This window comes from Lagopus leucura, unplaced genomic scaffold (assembly GCF_019238085.1).
Source record: "Lagopus leucura isolate 7727_CA_CO unplaced genomic scaffold, USGS_WTPT01 Super-Scaffold_1, whole genome shotgun sequence".
Classification (NCBI taxonomy): domain Eukaryota; kingdom Metazoa; phylum Chordata; class Aves; order Galliformes; family Phasianidae; genus Lagopus; species Lagopus leucura.
In genome coordinates this window covers 40,452,726-40,471,486 of record NW_024962250.1, presented here as the reverse complement: position 1 = coordinate 40,471,486, position 18,761 = coordinate 40,452,726, and the positions used below count along the sequence as shown (strand labels likewise).

The 18,761-nt window shown below is 46.2% G+C and overlaps 1 long non-coding RNA gene across 1 annotated transcript in view; it reads left to right on the top strand.

Annotated features, from left to right (window-relative positions):
* LOC122177345 overlaps positions 1 to 18,761 on the top strand; it is a 59,101-nt gene that overhangs the window by 28,680 nt on the left and 11,660 nt on the right. The gene's annotated exons all lie outside the window — the stretch shown is intronic.

The window sequence follows — 18,761 nt, the reverse complement described above, 5'->3', positions numbered from 1 at the left end:
TTATTCCTGCTGCTTCCTTTTCTCCATAGTTGGTATCTTATGCTATATCCCTCATTGATATGTCACAACATTTTACGCTCTGCATGGCTGGGTTACTGGAAATGGATAGCAGTCATCTCACTGTTGCTTCTGAATAATTAAATGCTTTGCTCTGAGAATAACCCGGTTAAGCATTCAGATTTTTAAAGTCTGGATCGCAATAATAAGATGTAGAGAACCTTTATTTCAGCTCTTTGGACTGTCCTTCACTGCCTGTAGTTCCTGGGAGGAAAACAGCCTTTTCTCTTAATGGCAGGGCAGAATATGAAATTATTTTGCTTTTGAATTTTGTTCAGATTCACGTTTGTAAATCAACCCAGCACTATCAAAAACACTCCCTCGTCATTCATCTGTCTGGAGACACTGCTTGCATTTGTGGGGCTGTGCAAACAAGTCTGCAGCAGTTCTGCAGTGGATATGAAAGCACAGCCCCAGCTCCTTGCTCTTCCCTGACTCTGCAGAAGGTGCTGCAGGAGGTTAACCTCCTCCCAGATAATGGTTTATTAGAGATAGCACAGAAGAGAACACCATTTTCAGGCTTCACCAGTGCTGATAGCCAAGTGCTTCTTGAGCTGATAGGAGGAAGAGAAGCAGGAGGATGCTTTGGGCCTTTACTTGGGGAATTCTTCCTGTGTTGATACAGATAGGAGGCAGGTGGTAGAGGTGCACTTCAACACAGTTATTCCTTCCCCTGCGATAAGGAAAATGACAGGTGAGGAATCAGCTGGAGGTGTGACATGTTGCATAAATCACAAGATTTGTAGTAGATGTGATGCTAACAGAGGAGGAATGGCTAGAAAATAGCTTCCTACAGCCTAGGGACTGGTCCTGCTGATGCATGTCTCCCCATCTCCACTGACGCTGTGTGTTGGCCAAAGCTTCCCACAGGTGGACAGATGGATGCAGGTGTGGGATGAAGCAATCCACTGCTGTTGCTGAGCTGGCCGTGGGCGTTTCTCAGCAAAGCCCAAACCTGAGCTCACCACTGGGAGCATCACACAGCTCCCCTCCAGCCTCCTGCTCATCTCGGTGGTGTGACCTTGTGAGCACAGTGACTCCGTTACCATCTTGCTCTGCTCTGGCAGGTTTCCCTCTCTCCAGCAGCTCCCATTTTAGCTCCCGCCTGTGTTTTCCTTTGAGTTCTTGTTAAGCAGCCAAAGCTCGCTGTACGCTACGCTGTTCTCCTGATCCTTCAGCCAAGAATTTGCCACTTAAACCTGCTATGTTTCTTCAGGCCTTGCGCTGTGTTGGGAACCTTTTCAACTTCACGGACCGGTTTGCCATGTGCTTGCATATCCCATGCAAAAAAAAGGTGCTTGATTTTCTGGGCCGTTGGAAATTGTTGCAGTTACTGCTGAAAAACAACAGAATTTAAGCTACCGTATCATTTTCTACAGGCTGATTTTCACAAAGGAAATCTTTCATGCCAGGAGCAGAAAGGAGGGGTGACACAAAGATGGAGTGTGACTTCTTGTGTTCCAGAGAGCGTGCTGGGTGCTGGGACTGATGCTGGTGTCACAGGGGTAGGCTCCATAAAGCACAACACAAACATTTGTGATGGAAATGTCTCAGAGCGCATTTCTGTCCTCTTGTTCTTTGTGAGCAGATATTTCATCTGCTCTCAGGAGGGAGGCAGAACCCCAGTGGAGAACCTAACAGAAAGTAGCATGAATAATCCAGAGCTGTGCCCTCAGTCCTTGCTTGTTGGAGCACAGACGTGAGTTTGTGACTGCTCAGTTTATTTCACTCTGTGCTGCTGTCTCGTTTGGAGGTAGATCCAAAATGGCACCAATTAAGTAGAAATGATCCAAATGATGGAACGTCTCATGGTAATGGCTTCTTCTGGAGGTCATTTGACAGCTCTGTCACAGCTGTGGGAGGGCTGATGTGCAGCTGCCAGTTGCTCAGACATCACAGAGTCACGGAATGGCTCGGATTGCAAGGGACCTCAAGGATCACGAAGCTCCAACCCCCCTGTGCCATGCAGGGCCACCAACCTCCACATTTCATAGCAGCCCAGGCTGCCCAGGGCCCCATCCAACCTGGCCTTGAACACCTCCAGGGATGGACGGGGCATCACAGCCTCTCTGGGCAGCTGTTCCAGCACCTCACCACTCTCACAGCAAAGAAATTGCCCCTGACATCCAACCTCAATCTACCCTCCCTACCGTGGAGGACTTTAAAGGCATGCATACATGTGATTTCAATTCCTTTGATTTCAGCTCTGTGTCCTCAGGTCCTCACCCAAGATGCTGAAAACCATACTGATATTGTCATCTATATCTCAACAAACGCAACTTTTCCATGCTTACAGAGAAACAAATGGAGTTTTTTTCTCTTCATCTCCATGGTTCCAGCAATCATCAGAGAGTACCTGGCCCCCAGAAGCTCTCCTTGGTGTTTGGAGCAATTAAATTCACAGAATGACCATAGCTTTGTTGCAGAGAGGAATCATTATGGTTCTCACAGCCTGGATTGCATTTGCTGTGATTTTGCTAGTACTGCAACCCACTCTTCGCAGTCTAAAACACAGGGCACAGGCAACCCAGCAGGAAAGGTAGGGAAACAGTGGAAGAAAAGCATGTGGAGGAGCTTTCTGCATTTGAGATGTGTCACACGTAGTGGAGCCGTGTTAATCAAGATCTGGAGAATTCTGGTTCCCCATCTGAACTGAGCATCCCTTTTGTATTAGTCCCCAAAGTTATTTTAACTCGCATTGACACAAATTAAACAGGAATCTTGCTGTCCATTGATTTTGTCAGCAATGTTTTTTTTTCCCCCTCCTGAAGTCATCACTGAAGACTTTACTTTTATTAAACGAAATGTGGCCAGTTAACTAAAGCCTTTGTTTTTATAGACTCAAGAGAACAAGATCTAACATAAATTAATCATGACTTAATTGACTGAACTAATTCAACTTCTCTCCAGTCCACTGCACAGCAATATTCCTGTCTTCCCAATGCTGTAACTGAAGGCTAAATGGTACATTGCTTTAACAGCATAAACTTTTTATATCTTTAACACAACATTTCTACTGTGGACAAAAGTTTTAATTTCCATGGAATAAAGCCCACAAAACATTTTCACAGTTAGGAACGTTGAAGTGTGCACCCCTTTTGGTAACACATATTAGAGTTGACTTCAGCTTCCCATTATCCTTTTTTTTCCCCCCCCTCTGTGCATGGACTAAATTATTTATTTGGTATTACTATTTCAAAGGAAAACCAAGCATTAATTCAATTTACAACAGTATTCTCTCACCCCACAGAGCATAAAATGAAATGCAATGAATTGCTAATGCTGCTGATGTCAAGAAGGTGATGCATTTAGTGAAGCTGACTAAATCATTAATGCGAATAGCTCTTTCCAAAAAGGCACTGCTGTCAGGAAGCAGTGAACCCAACGCATGGGTTTTTGGCTTTGCAGTGAGTCTGGGGGCAAATCCATTAGTAGCTTCCCACGGGATGGAGGAAGGAATGAGTTTGGGGCTGCTTTGTGGGAAAGCTTGCAAAATTTGGGAATGAATTGGCAGTGATGGATGCTGCTGAGGTGGCCTTGCAAGGCCATAGGCAACCAGCTCCAAGGGTAAGAGCTGAGAACTCCTTCTCTGCTTGCTGAGATATTTGGGCAGACAAGACCATTCAGGATACTCACAGCCAACACATGAAGCAGTGGATTTGGAAGAAATGTCCTTCGAATGCATTTGAATAATGAATTTGTGTGAAGAAGCTACAGGCTTCCTGTGGGCTTTCACTGCTGAAAGGGGCAGAATTAATCAAATAGTCTGTTTCTCTTCAGCTCTGCATGTTTTTTTAGCTCTGCATTTCCCAATGCTTCTTCTTTTTCCTGCAGCAGAGCTTAAAATATCCCATACAATGGTGCTGTGATTACCTCCCTTAGGAACCTGTTCCTTAATCTAATAAATCTCTGCCAGGAAGTGGGCTTTTCCCCTATCAGCCTAATGTTCTCACAGCTGTTTTGCTTAGTTTTCCCCTTAGTATGATTCACAAGAACTTCCCTTGGGGAAGCTCAGAGAGTTATCTTGTTATCCCACCCCAGCACAACTCTCAGCTGGCCAAACTGAGCAGGTTTTTCTTGGTTACGTTACTTCTTGAATTGAAAGCTGGATTTGATGCTGGTATCTGTATTTTTGCTCTCATTTCGTGGCTCTTTGGCGGCTTCCCCACAGCCTGTAGTCAGCACATAATTAGTGTTTTGTAGTTTGGGGAAGCCCAGTGATAGAACCAGCCCTAGATCAGAAGTATGGGGGATCTGATGCTCAACTTTACCCTTTCTTAGTGGTAATGCTTCTTAAAAAGCTGCTGTGGGAGGTTTCTGTCTCCGGTGCGAGCCGATTTGGGGCAGACAAAGGAGTTGTGTGTTGGGTTTTCTGGTGGAAGAGAATGGAGAGCTGGAAACCAGAGCTCCAGCCCCAATGGGGACTGTCCTACTTGTGTTCTCCAGTGGGCTGTTGGCCAGAAGAGCTCTTCTTTAAGTAGGTATGGGGACATTTTTCCCTAGGGGTAGTTTCTGTCTAGAAAGTACCTCCTGGCTCACACCTGGAGTCTCAGGAGCCTGTATCTGCTTATCCACCATCTGAAGAAGCGTTGTCTCTCAGTGACAGTTCTGTTTTGCCATTAGTGCCTGCTCTTCCATCTGTTTTATAGTCCTGCTTCTCTCAGTTTCTGTTCCATTAAGAAGTTTTAGCCTGAGTCAGCACTGAGGCAGGCTGTAATGTTCCCCCAGCACCAGGAAGGCTGTGGTCAACCTCACAGCTTTGAATGCGGCTCCAGACTCTGCTGCCATTGCCCAATCACTGCCAGTACTTCATCTTTGCTCTTAAGCATCTACCAACATCTCTCCTTGCCAAGATTAATGCAAAATAATCACATTTTAGCATTATGTCACTCTTCCACCCCTTCTTTTACCCTCCAGCCGTGGTATGAAGTAACCTGCATGCTCCTGAAAGGATGGAGGAGAGACTTCCACCTGTAACAAAATACAGAATTACAAACTGAAGGCTTTTTTCCTTCCCTCCTATTCTGTCTTCCAAAAAGTTCCTCTGGATCTTTTCATACCCAGTTGAATTCGAAAGATTTGGCTTCAGAGTTCAGCAGAGATAGATCCACTTAGACCAGTGTCAAATTGACCCTTGGGAAGGGATTAATCTTCTGTGTCTTCTTGGAGTAGAGTGTGGGATTAGGATAATGTAGAGGCTCTGTGGGGGAGAAACTCATCCTGCTCAACCCCACACGTGGCCACATTTGGCTCCTGTGAGCTCCTTCTTCACGTGCTTTGGTGCCAGCAGAAATGGGGTGGCATTTCCATTGGCCGCTTCCAACATTGCCCTGCCTCAGGGATGAGATGACTTTGGAAGCTGCCTTTCTTTATCCACTGACCAAGCCCTGGCTGTAGTGTATCTCTGGCACTCCGCAGAGTTTTTTGCGATGATAGATAAAAGGATAAACCCTACCGTGCATTTCACAGAGAAATGCGTGCAAGCTCCACTGATCTCAGCCAAGTGACAGCTAAGTGCCTGTGCTGGGAGTGTGAAACAACAGCTTTTTACTTCTTGAAGCCCTTCTAGGCTCTGAGCTCCAGAAGGCAGTGGGGTCAAAGTGCACACATTCCTTTGGGTTCACAGACTCTGACGTGAATGAACTTTGTTGATGCCACCCTCCCAACCAGCAAAGCAGTCCCTCCTCACCAGAAACTCTCCTCTGGGATGAGCTTCCTCTCCGCCTTCCTCACCGTGATGAAGGTTCTGCAGTGCTTCTTCCAGCTGTTCTGCAGACGCGCACACAAAGCTTTAATGGTTTAAGACCTAAAGAAATCAATGTACTGTACAGCCTCGTGTACTGTTTAAGCTTAATGTGATGAAATGCCAACTACCAACAAACGTAAAAGGTCTGCAGTAAATACATGTGGTGCTCTCCGTAATGAAAGTGTCATCATAGGGTGTAATTCATTATAGGCTCATCACTTTGCTTTTGTATTTCAGGTCATTAATTGCCAATAGAGGTAACAGAGCAGAATGGATTAGGCGATAATATTACATTTCGTAGCCTGCCCTTTTAATTCCAAAATCTAAGGAATTTGCATCTATAAAAGCAATACAGCATCCCGATATCTCAGGGCAGATGTAAACTATCAGCATTGTACTTCAGTGCAGCTGCATGTAATGAAAACCCGAAATTGAATTTTAACTTAATAAAGTAGATTGTTTTTTAATTGAACATTTTTTTTTTTCGCCTTGACTGGGAACATTCCCACTCCTTAATTATGTTTCATTTAAGAGAAGAACAAATAAAATCAGTTTATTTTCTGCCAATGCAATGGGAACATGCAGTATTTCTCAGCAGTTTGGAAAGCAGCACCCCACACCTTGAGCAAACCTATTAAAATAATGTGCTTAAAGCAAGCAGTCCCTTTTAATTAAAAGAGCTGCTCTGTGTAAACAGCTTATATATCAAGGCATCATATATATTCTTGCTCTGTGCTGCTTTTTTTGTTATTTTGGTGAGGAAAAGGTATACAGAGCGTGCTGAGGTACAGGGAGAGAAAGCTTGTCTCTTTTGGGGATGGCTGCATCTGTGTTTAATGCTGGTGCATGGAGCAGCAGCAGGCAGCTGCCTTGGGGACGTGCTGTGACCCCCTGGCCCCACTTCACATTCACAAAATGGGAAAAAAAAAAGTATTTCTTCAGTTCACCCAGGCTGATACCTTGTTTGGCTGATAATGGAAATACATTTCTTGTGAACGCCTCGTGCTTCCCAGCATGACTGCAGGAGTGGTCCTCACCTCCGCTTTGATGCTTCAGTTCTCAGGGTGGGAGCAGCTGGAGTTGTACTTAGCTGCCATTATCAGGGACCAAAATGGCTTTTAGAAGGAACAAAACTTACACTGAGAGAGAAATATTTATGAGAGCATACCTATAGTACCCAAATCCTCTGAAGTTCATCAGAATTTCCTCTTTGGAGTGTGCTGAGCAAGACATTTGTAGTCGAGGCTTTCGATCTCAGTGCTGAAGTTTGGAACAGAAACATCAAAGATAGAATGTGAATGGTCTCCCCTGCTTTAGGACATCTCTCTCATTTTGTTTTCCCTCTCTCTTGTTTATTCTGCTCCGTTTTTTTTTGCTTTAGGACAAAAGGAGGGGATTGAAAAATCTCCTGGCCCCAAAAAGGGAGAATATGAGGCAATGAGGATTGCAACACCTTTGCTTTCTCACTGTGTTCTATGATTTTTCCTTGCGTTTCCCCTACTGGAAAGCTGAAGAAAAAAAAAAAAAAAAGAGGAGGAGACCCCTGCTTTACTGTTTTCCTTTTGCTTATAGACTTCACTGAATACAACACATTCCCCTTCCCAAATTCATGCTATATGGGCTGTGAGCTTGGGATGGAGGTACCCTCCTATGGGGAGCCCTAGCAGTGACTTCAGACTGTGGGTATTCCCTGCAGCAGCTCAGTAGTGGAGATTGGCAGGGGAGGAAAGGATGAACAGGGCTTATTTTCCAATGGTATGTATCTGAAATCAGACTGAAAGCCCAGAGCTCTTCAATAGGAAAATTCTCTGATATATCAAAAAAAAGGGATACGTGGAGATTTGGAGAGTTGCAGTGCTGTAGCCAGGACAGAGCAAGAAGCTACCTTCCTTCCCCACTGCTTTTCCTTATTTTGCTCCCCTGGAGCAAAAATATTGAATGAAGATTTCCAAAAACAGAAGTAGATGAAACAAAAACACCTCTTCCTAGCCTGTCTGTGCAATGCTCACCATGGGCAGGATGCACTCAGCCACCCAGCCTCTGCCTTAACGAGCATATCTGTCGAAACAGAACTAAGAGCTGATGGCATGGGATTGTGTAGCTTCAGCCCAAAGGGGATTAAATGTTTCCTGATGTGTCTGAGCCAACAGGATGAAGTGGTGGGGTTTGAAGTGCTGCCCCCTCACTGCTTGCAGAGTGCTGCCTTCCACAGAGCAGGTAGGATGTGGATCAGATCAAACTGGTGTGTGCAGGGGATGTAGATAGCAAACAGTTTGCCAGGTTATTTTCATAGAATCATAGAATCCTAGAACAGCCTGGGTTGCAAAGGAGCACAGTGCTCATCCAGCTCCAACCCCCTGCTGTGTGCAGGTCACCAACCAGCAGCCCAGGCTGCCCAGAGCCACATCCAGCCTGGCCTTGAATGCCTGCAGGGATGGGGCATCCACAGCCTCCTTGGGCAACCTGTGCCAGTGCCTCACCACCCTCTGGATGAAAAACTTCCTCCTGAAGGATGTGAAGGAGCATAATGAACTGGAAGGAGGATAATGTGCTGTTTTGAACCGGGGCCATGCACATCCCCTGCAAACTTGAGCCGCGTTTCCCCAGAGCTGTGTGGGCTGTGTGCCTAAACAGAGCTGCTTTTAAAAAGCCTGTGGGCTCCCCCCGGCTGGGTTAAATGGAACACCTAATTTAGCAATGTGTTTCTTGTGTTTGGTATTTTCCTAAGGAGCTAAAACAACAAGCAGCAATCAAAGGCAATTTGTTTAAAATAAATCTGAAGAATACCAAAGCTCACATTTGTTTGAAATGAAAAACAAAACAAAACAAGCAAAAAACCAACCAAAACCAAATACCCCAAAGTTATTTCATTCAATGAATGGGAAACCAAATCATTTTCCTTTTTCCCAAGATGATTGCTGTTTTTTTCTTTTGCCCTTTCCTCCCAGGCAGAAGTTTCAGAGAAGATAGTATTGTGTTTTCAAAGCATTCTGATGCATCTGAACCTGCAGTTTTAATCTGAAAAAAGCGATGGCTAAAAGAATTCTTGCTGTGTTTCCTCTGCACCACATCTTTCTCCCGCAGGGCAGCTCCAGCTCCGTCCCTGGGCTCCTTGTTGCTTGTGGTGCTAGAGCCCCAGGGGACAGAGCTGCTGCCCCAGCAGATCAAATCTGGGTTATTGCAAATGTTTGCAAAGAAGCAGCCATCCCTTCGTCCATCTCCTGCAGCCACCACCCAGCCCCTGCTGTTGGTTGCATGCACTGGTTGGAGAGCTGAGTGGGGTTGATGGTGCCACGATGGGGCTGGCACCCTGGAAACAGATGCATGGGAGAGGGAGATTTAGTCAGATGTGAGGAGGAAATTCTTCACCGTGAGGGCAGTGAGGCCCTGGCACTGCTTAGAGCTGTGGTGCCCCATCCCTGGAGGTGCCTGAAGCTGTTGATGGGCCTTGGGGAGCCTGAGCTGGGGGGCACCCAGCCCATGGTAGGCGTGGGGCTGTGGGGCATTGGGGTCCCTTCCAACCTAAGCCGTTCTATGATCTATATTAAGAACTCTTATGAGGACCAGGATGTTTTACACTGTGGAGGCTGACAGAAGGAGAACTCAGCACTGGGATGTGGGGTGAACGAGATCTCACTGCTAGAAATGGGTATGGTGATGGAAAGGGGCAGGAAGAGACTTCAGACTGCCTGACCTGCCCTGTACATCTAACACATCTCCAGCAATGCACACTCCATAGTCCTTCTTGGCAGGCTATTTCAGTGGTCTGTTAGGACTGCCATTTACAAGTATTCTGACTAATGTATAATCTTAATTTCCCTTCCCATACTTCACTTAAAGCCCATTCACTTAACGAATCTCAGCTGAAATACGTTTCACTTAAAAAAAAAATATTTAAATAAAATGCTTCAACATGAAAAATGTTTCCTTGGCTAATTTGCAGTCAGAGCTCTCTGATGAATTTGACCCGAGTTCAGAATAGCTTCAGTTTCATCAAAACTCGACTCCACAGTCAATTTACTATTCACAGAAGAGAAACCCCAGATTTAAATTCATTGACTCCCTTCAGTCACAGGAATCTGCTGGCTTAATTCAGAATAAATTCAGGAGGAGAAAATACCATCAATACGGTGGAGCCCAAAGTAAACATAGAAGGAAAATAAGGATTATCCTGCTTTTATATAATATAATCAAGTTCAAATTTACCTAGGTGTAGAGTAATATAATTGAGGATTTGGGTGAATCCCATAGCCAATGGCACCTTTCAGAGATAACCAGTCTTTTTAGAAATGAGATTAAGTGGGAAGAAAGCCTAGTTATGTTAATTAGGGCTGAAAAAGGGAAGGCTAAGGAGTAATTGAATTTAAAAAATAGCCCTCTGCTTAGAGAACATGAACCTGAACAGCACTAAAATATGCCTGATCTTTGTCATTGTGCACCCAACATCCCTGAGTGTGGCTGCGGCTTGCACCCTGCCTTCATGGGGTGGGATGAAACCCATGGGGCTGGATGGGTAAAGGCAAAATGCTTGGTTTGCACTTGCAGACAGCGGTTTCACACCCTTATCTATCAGTAATGTCTCCCTGGAAGCCCTTGGGAAATCTTTTAGCAGTGCACAAACCCGAAAGGAATCATGTTGTAAGGGTGATAGGTGTTGGAGGACTCTGGGCTGTGCTGAGCGTGCAGTCTCAGCAGGCTGGTGGTCCTGGAGGGCTCTATCCCTCCTCAGAACAATACACAAGCTCCTGTTTGCTCAGCCATCCCAGCCCAGCTGCCTGCTGGCTCCAGTGCCATCTGAGACCTGGAGAGGTCAGCAATGGCTCTTCTGTGATTGAGGGATTCTCTTACACTACCAGCTTTGAAAAATTTTTCCTTTTTTTCCTCCCCTGCTGTTTTCTAGCTCATTTCTGCCTGGTGTGCCTCAAGCCCAGCAGCCCCCTACATCATTCATGTTCATTCCTTGGCTTTTGTGGCTCTTCTTTTGGTTTATCCACCACTGCTTGGACAGTGCCCTGTTTGTTTTCCCCACTTCATCTTTTTCATAGGCAGAATTCAGAGGATGACGTCTGTTTTGCTAAGTCCTACGTGGTTCCGTTTCAGAGAGAGATTTTGGCCAGAGGCTTTGTTGTTTGCAGGGCTCTGGGCGAGGAGTATTGTGGCTCAAGCCACAGCTATTCCCTTAGCCACAAGAAACAGGGACCTGACACCCAGATGGAGCAGCGTAAAGGGAGCAGCCTGCAGGATCTTATAATAGTTTAACTCAGTTGCACAAGCAGAAGAGAACTTTCTTGCTCTGTTTAAGTCCTGTTTTGCAGCTCAGCAGCTTGTAGGCAGAATTCAATGCAGAGCACAGCCAACTTACTCTTTTTATAGCACATCTTCCCTGCTTTGAAGCTCCTCCTGGCCATGTTTGGCAGCAGAAAAGAACCGTGTGCTCAGAATCTCACCACCTGCCTGCATGATGCTGCCTCATTGTTCCCTTGCATTTCCTCACCCCACAGCCTCTTGCTCTGCAGTGCTTTCTGCAACCAAGTTGCTGCCCTTGGATCATAAACCCTAGTCTGCGTAGGGCTCATCTGGTGGTGCAGCATCATGCAAAGTGGAACCAGCACCCTCAGTGCACATGAGGAGGTTCGGAACTTTTTGGGGACAGACACAAGCCTGTTCATAAACATGTGTGCATATGAGGACTAACACTTTTATTACGCTCATTTTTTTTAGCTGGTAACTGAAGCAACTCTACCCCTATGACAATTATTTTGTCTGGATTGGTGTCATTTGGGAGCAGGATGTGATCCTGTGCAAGTTGTGCATGCACCGTAATAGAGTCGTATCTCAGTTTTGGTTCTTGGAATGATGCTCGGGATTGCACAGTGGTGAGCTTACATCTGCAGTTTTATAAAATGAGGTCTCCTGGAAGGAAGGTCAAGGATGAGTGGCTTTGGGAACACAGGAATCTTTCTGGATGGAAAAAACCCTTTGGATTGTTTGAGCAGAAGCACGAATTAACTCCCAGAGAAAATGTTTGCTGAGGCAGTGAATGTGGCTGTTCTCCCACTGGCAGCCACTTCAGCCAGAAGCACCCACAGTCCCCATGCATGCAGAGCAACCCTGGCAGTGGTAATGAGGTGCAGGATGAAGGATGTTCCTATGGGCCTAAAATCTAAAGGCAAGCGTGTGCTCATGCACTTGTGCTGTGAGTAACATTATGGACAGAGTGGCTCTCTTTGTTCCGAGCAGCCCCTGTGTGTGCTGTTTGGTTAAGAACATTATTTCCTGGCTGCTCACCAGGGATTTCCTGCCCCGAATTTGCCTGGAATGGTCTGCTTCATTTGGAGGTGGCACACTCGGTGTCTGTGAAATTTCTTCCTGCTCTTGCATTATATCTCACACAACAGGCAGGGGTGATGCTGTTGTAATTCTATAGGTTTGTCATTCCGTAGATCATGGGAATGCAGAATCGTTCAGGTTGGAAAAGACCTCTAAAGTCCCCAAGCCCAACCCCAGCCCACCCCACCATGCCCACATCCCTCAGTGCCACATCTCCACAACTCTTGGACTGTGACCCCACCACTCCTGGGCAGCTGTGCCACTGCATCACTGCTCATTATGAGAAGAAACGTTTCTTAATATCCAACCTGACCCTTCCCTGGCACAACTTAAGGCCATCACCTCTCATCCTATCGCTGTTACCCAGGAGCAGAGGCAGACTGCCCCATTGCCCCACCTCCTGTCAGGGAGCTATAGAGAGCAACAAGGGCTCCCCTGAGGGCTCTTCTCCACACTGACCCACCCCAGCTCCCTCAGCCACCCTCTATAAGATGTGTACTCCTTTTACAGTGCCATTAGATGCTATTTTAGAGCCTCTAAAATAGAGGAGCAGACACTGTTCTCTTGGTTAACCCCAAGCCAACCCTGCCCAGCTCTGGCTGTTCATTCCTTTAACTGGCTGTGGTTAGCTGTGCACAGCCCTGGGTCTCCCTTTGCTCATCTCTCATCAGCTGGCCCTGGTGTGTCCCCATGCTGCATCCCAGTCCCCACTGCATCAGTGTGTTAATGATAAATATCTCCTTCTGCTTGGAGTAATTGCTTGTTACTCCTGCCTATACACAGCTGTGGTGGTACCATACAAAGATAAACAAAAGTAGAACAAATGAACCACAGGTAGCTGGTCAATTAGAAATGCTGCCTTAGCCAAACCAAGTAGGAGAAAGCTGCAGGCAGGTCAGGAGAAGTTCAGGCCCAGCTGAGGCCCTGCAAAACTTAGTGCCTGCAGTTGGCAGGAGCAGCCCTCTATTGCAGGGCTGCAAACCCACTGCCAAAGAAGGCAGTGCTGAATGGGCAATGCAAATGCATCTGATTAAGAAAACTGACATGCAAAATAGATAAATTGGGAGGGGGAGTAAAGAATCCCCTTTTAGGGATGACTTCTGTAGATTTTCTTGCTTTTCTTCAGGGACAGATGCTTATTTTGCTGACTCAGGTTGGAGGTGTGTGGCCAGGTAGCCAGTGTCCTTGTTAGCTTGCTGCAGACTGCAGTAGAGACTTCATACCCATTTTGCTTGGTTTCCCTGAAGCCAATGTGCAGATCTGAAGGTTCATAATAAGCAACAACCCTGAGCTGGTAATAAATTGTGCCTAGGAAAAGCAGGATGCTTGTGGATGTAACATTGTGCAACAATTACAGATTGAGGACTTGCTTCTCAACCTCTGCAATGGCTTCACCCCAAGGTAATTACAATTAAAAATATGTATCTATATTGCTTTTTTATATTAGTATTGGGTAAGGTGTGAGAATAGCTGGTGAAAGCTCCCAAAAGTAAAGACCCAAGGAGCAGTGCCTTGGGGAAGTGAGTGATGGGTGATCCTTGGGGTGGCTGTGCTGAGGGCTTTTTGCTGTCCCTGCAGCACAGAGCCCATTCTATCTGCAGGATCCAGCTGTGCCAAGTAGCTCCTCACTCCCCATCAGCCTGCTTGGCTCCTGGAGGTGCTGCTGGGTGTAAAGCTGGGGATGCCCAGGGTCCCTTGATGGAATTTATATGAGCATTGTTTTTTGGAAGTTATCCTAATTTGCAGAGAATAATTTTCCCTAGGGGTAACACTGCACTCATCTCTCATCTAACACAGCGGGGCTGAATGAGGATGGAAGAAGGGTTCCTTTGGGCCTTCTTGGCTGAAGATGTGCAATTTTGCAAAAACAATGGGAAAAAAATTCCCCTTGTTCTTACCCATGCGTCTGGATGGAGTCCCAGCAGAATTAGCTTTGTGTTCCTTCAGACCCCTTCCATCTGCAGTTCCCTGCTGCACTCCTCCTTTATTTTCTCCTCTTGTTTGGACAGCAGACAGGAGCTGTGGCACACTGTTAGATTTCTGTTGTTTGATGCATGGTACAAAGCCAAGGAAGAGCCTGGTGACAGAGCTCATTGGGCAAGGAAGATGGAAGAATGCCAGTTAGGAAAAGTATGAAGGCAGAACCAATCTCCTTTTGGGATGAGTCACTCTTTGGTAGGTAAAGGACAGGATTTGACCAATTAACAGATTCACAGAATGCCCTGTGTTGGAAGGGACCCCAAGGATCACGAAGCTCCAACCCCCCTGTGCCATGCAGGGCCACCAACCTCCCCATTTCACAGCAGCCCAGGCTGCCCAGGGCCCCATCCAACCTGGCCTTCAACACCTCCAGGGATGGACGGGGCATCACAGCCTCTCTGGGCAGCTGTTCCAGCACCTCACCACTCTCACAGCACACAACTTCCCCCTGACATCCAACCTCCATCTGCCCTCCCCCAAATTCAAACCATTTCCCCTTGTCCTGCTGTCATCTCCCCTTTCCAAGAGCTGACTCCCCTGCTGTTTGTAGGCTCCTTTTAGGTCCTGGAAGACTGCAACGAGGTCACCCCGCAGCCTTCTTTTCTCCATGCTGAACAAGCCCAGCTCCCTCAGCCTGTCGTCATAGGGGAGGTGCTCCAGCCCCCCCCCCGATCATCTGAAAGATTCTGAAAATAGTCCTCTTATATTTCCTTCTTAACACTGAGACGGCCACTTAAGAAGTCAGTAAATCCTGAGAAAACGTTTCTTGATATTTATTCAATACACTTAACATTAAAAAAAAACAGCATGTCCCTGCAGCGCTTTGGAATTAGATGATCTATTTCATATACAACTTTCCAATGCTTTTAGAAGCAGCTTTCCCACTGGGCTCCTTTCCCAGCTCTATGAGTTCCTTTGCTTACCATCCCATGCTATGGGTTGGGTGTCCCACGCCTGATCAGAGCCTTGAAAACAGGCAGGAGGAGGCTGTGCTACAGCCCTACAATTGACTTTTTTCCAGCTCTCTGATGGGTGAGGAGCCCGTTTCTGTTCCCAGGAGGGGCTGCATTGGAGCAGAAACCTCAGTGCTGCACTTAGAGTTCAGGAAGCTGCTTCTGAAAAAATGGGACATCTGGCATCAATGAGGCTGTTAGTGCTGTTTGTGAGCTGAGCACACTGCTGCTCCCAAGGGCGGCGATGCATTGTAATTCTTTGCTGTTCATTAAACAGAATATTTTCCCAGTTTAATATCATAATAGTCGTAATTGCTCTGCTCATAAGGACCAAGGTTTACTAAATTGAAATCGCAAAACCCACAGAAGAGTATTTTATCACTCACACTGTAAAGGCTTCCCTATAGCACGTGTATTCTTATACTTTGCAAACAGCTTTAGAAGATTAACAGAAAGCATCATAAAAATACTCTTTAAATTAAAGATCGCATTGACTTCAGTGGCTCACCCTTCCCCCATACCACCATTCCACAAATAAAAACACAGTGATGTTTACATGGTTTCCAAACCATAAAACACTCATTTTTCATTATTTCTCCAATCTCATAAAGCAGACTTCAGTTTCTCTGTAACCCAGTACGTCTTAAAACGAGGCCTGACATTTAGTGCTGATAGAAAATGCACAGAAAATGGTTTATATGCACATTAATGAGATTACTGTCAGAATATTAATTGGAAATAGAAGTGGGATTCATCAGAGGAATGTACTGATGGGCAGATTGCAGCTGAGGTGCATTTTTTCCATGACTTTATAAGCGTTACCTATGCAGGGCTCCACCTCCAAGACTACTCAATGTGACACCAATGTAAGAACCAGCCTTACCTTCTGCTAAGGTAATCCATTCCTCTGCCCAAATGATGGCACTGGGGAAATTTGCTTCTACCTGGAACTGGCACTGATTAGTCAAGATGGATGAGAAGTTTTGTGTAATGCTGTTTTCCTGTGGTTGCAAAGTGATTCTTGGAGATCTGCACTCCATGTGGGAAGGTGCTGGGATGGAGCTGGTGCTGATGGCTTGCCTGTGAATCCTTGTATTACAGTGGGGATGACTTTCCCTGTGTTTTCCCTATTTATACCCACAGCTTCCAGTTCTTGGTGTGCATCCCACTGGAGACTCTCTCTGTGCTGCCCAAGCTGATAAAGTCTCACACTTTGGTCACGGTCAAGCAAGTGCAGCTTTGCTGTGCTCAAGTTTTGGCTCAGCTTTGTCCTGACGGACCTGTCACACTGGCACAGAACAGAGGTACAAATAATTACAACACAGAATAATTACAGCTGTGGCACACTTGACTGAACCAATGACTTCTCACATATTTCTCTCAGCGGACGACAGGAACAAGGTATAATGGATTATTTGTCACTACAGTGGAATTGTAAGATGCACACGGGAAATACTTTGCACGACACTGTTCTCCATAGGAAGTGCTTTGTTGTTTTCTAACACAACTTTCTTCTGGTCTTCATTTGCCAAAATTAAAATAATTGATCTCTTTGGGAATCACGAGCCCCCTAACAGTGATTGCTCCCAAATACAGCTCCCAAATACAGCATGCATTAACGTAACTGCGTTGCCACAGAGGTGACTGTGTACTGCTAGGTTGGAGGAGGGCAGGGAGTGGGATTAAGCACATCATCCAATCAACCCCGAAGGTGTAATTCAGTATAAATCATTTTTTAATCAACGGGAGGATATGTTAAAGTCATTTGCTTGTGGTGTCTGTTTATATAGAGAAAATGCAGTGATATTAAACAGAGTTTATGTCTCTGGATTTATGCTTAAATTGTTTTTTTTTATTGGCCCATAGCACAATAGGCAAATGAGATATTCTGAAATAAATGTTTGTCATCCAGGATGGCTACGTGCCTGTTGTTGATTCACCACCTCAAGTGATAGATTAAAAAGGATCCCTGTGCTCAAGTCTTCATGTTTCTGTATTGGCCACGTTTTGCCTTTGTGTGATGCTGAGATTTCAGTGGAGTTTTTCAGTGGAGATGTGGACAGGAAACTGCAGTGAGGGGCATGGGTTTAGCTGCATTGCATTGCTCTGCTGGTAAGAAATGCACCCTGGTTGGCACTGATGATGGCACTGTGGCAGCTTCCCATGTGCAGGAAAGGAAGAAGCTAATAACCTGGAATGTGACCCCACGTGAGTCAGTTCCTCTGCTCATTTCCAGGGACAGATTATATAGAAAAAAGATAGCTGCAGCCTCTGGTTAAATCTTAAATCCCCTCAATATTAATAGCAGAGCAGGTAGCCGTGCTGGGGTCTGCAGCTGAATGCCCTGCCTGTGCTGCTGCTTTATTTGCTGAATTTAATGCCGTGCTTAGACCCCATTACTGTAATGGATGGCAAAGAAACAATTTAATTGTCTCGTGTGCTCTGAGGGTTAGTGGTTTTAATTGCATTTAAGTGGTTTCATGCGTTAAAAGTTATGATTTTAATGTAAAGGAAGAAGTGGCAGGAAAAAGGGGAGTGCGGAATCACAGAATAGCCAGGGTTGGAAGGGACCTCAAGGATCACAAAGCTCCAACTGCCCACCACAGGGCCACCAACCTCCACGTTTCATAGCAGCCCAGGCTGCCCAGGGCCCCATTCAACCTGGCCTTGAACACCTCCAGGGACGGACGGGGCTCTGGAAGGCTGGTGAGTGCTGCTAGCTGGCAGGAACAGCACTGGAGGTGGAAAGAGTAAATCTGGGCTTTCCTGCAGAAAGAGAACTGGTTTGGTGGGTGGTAATTCTTAGTTGCTTAGGGCTACTGCAAGCTCAGAAATGTCACAGATTTTCCCTATTCTCAATTATAAACATGATGCACCTGGATATTTTCCAGCAAAGATGTACTCATACTGCCAGGACTTTGGCAGTGCTCTTTTTGGGCTCGTGTCTGTGGTCTCATAGACTCAAACAGCAGTTGGGTTGGAAGGGACCCCAAATCCCCCCAGCCCCACCCGTGCTGTGGGCTGGGTGCCCCCAGCTGAGGCTGCCCAGGGCCCATCCATGGCCTCGAGCACCTCCAGGGATGGGGCACCCACAGCTGTGAGCAGCTGTGAGGCCTCACAGGGCAGAACTGAGGGGCACAGTCCCTTCCCTGCCTGCTGCCATCCCTCTGTTGGTGCAGCCCGGGATGCTGTTGGTTCCAGCAGTGGTTTGTTGGACACGTGTGCTCTGCCAGTCTTGACTTCCCCATCTCCTGGTGAAACCCCCACAAATGGCACTTGGTGTCAGCAATATTTCCCTTTCACTGAAGACTGTAAGGGAGCTTGGAATCCCCTGCCTCAGCACTGTGGCTGGTGGAGTATACAGAACTGCCTCGTCAGTTAATTAGCCCTGATAACCCTTTGGCCTTTCTTACCATCCGTGTTCAAGGATCAAGAAGTGGCCTCACTCACTCCGCAGGTTTTGCACTCTCAAGTAATTTAAAGGATAAAAAGATGCCTTTGCTGTTAGAGCTGTTCCCAATCGCTCATCCTGGGAGCTGCACCTCCCAGAGACAGCTCACCTAACAAATGGATGCACCGCACTCGTACTGGACTCTTTGGAAAATTACTAAAGATTTTCAATTATACATGCTCCTTTCCCTATGTTTAAAATGATATGTGCACGCATTATGGACTTAAATTAATATTTGAGCTAT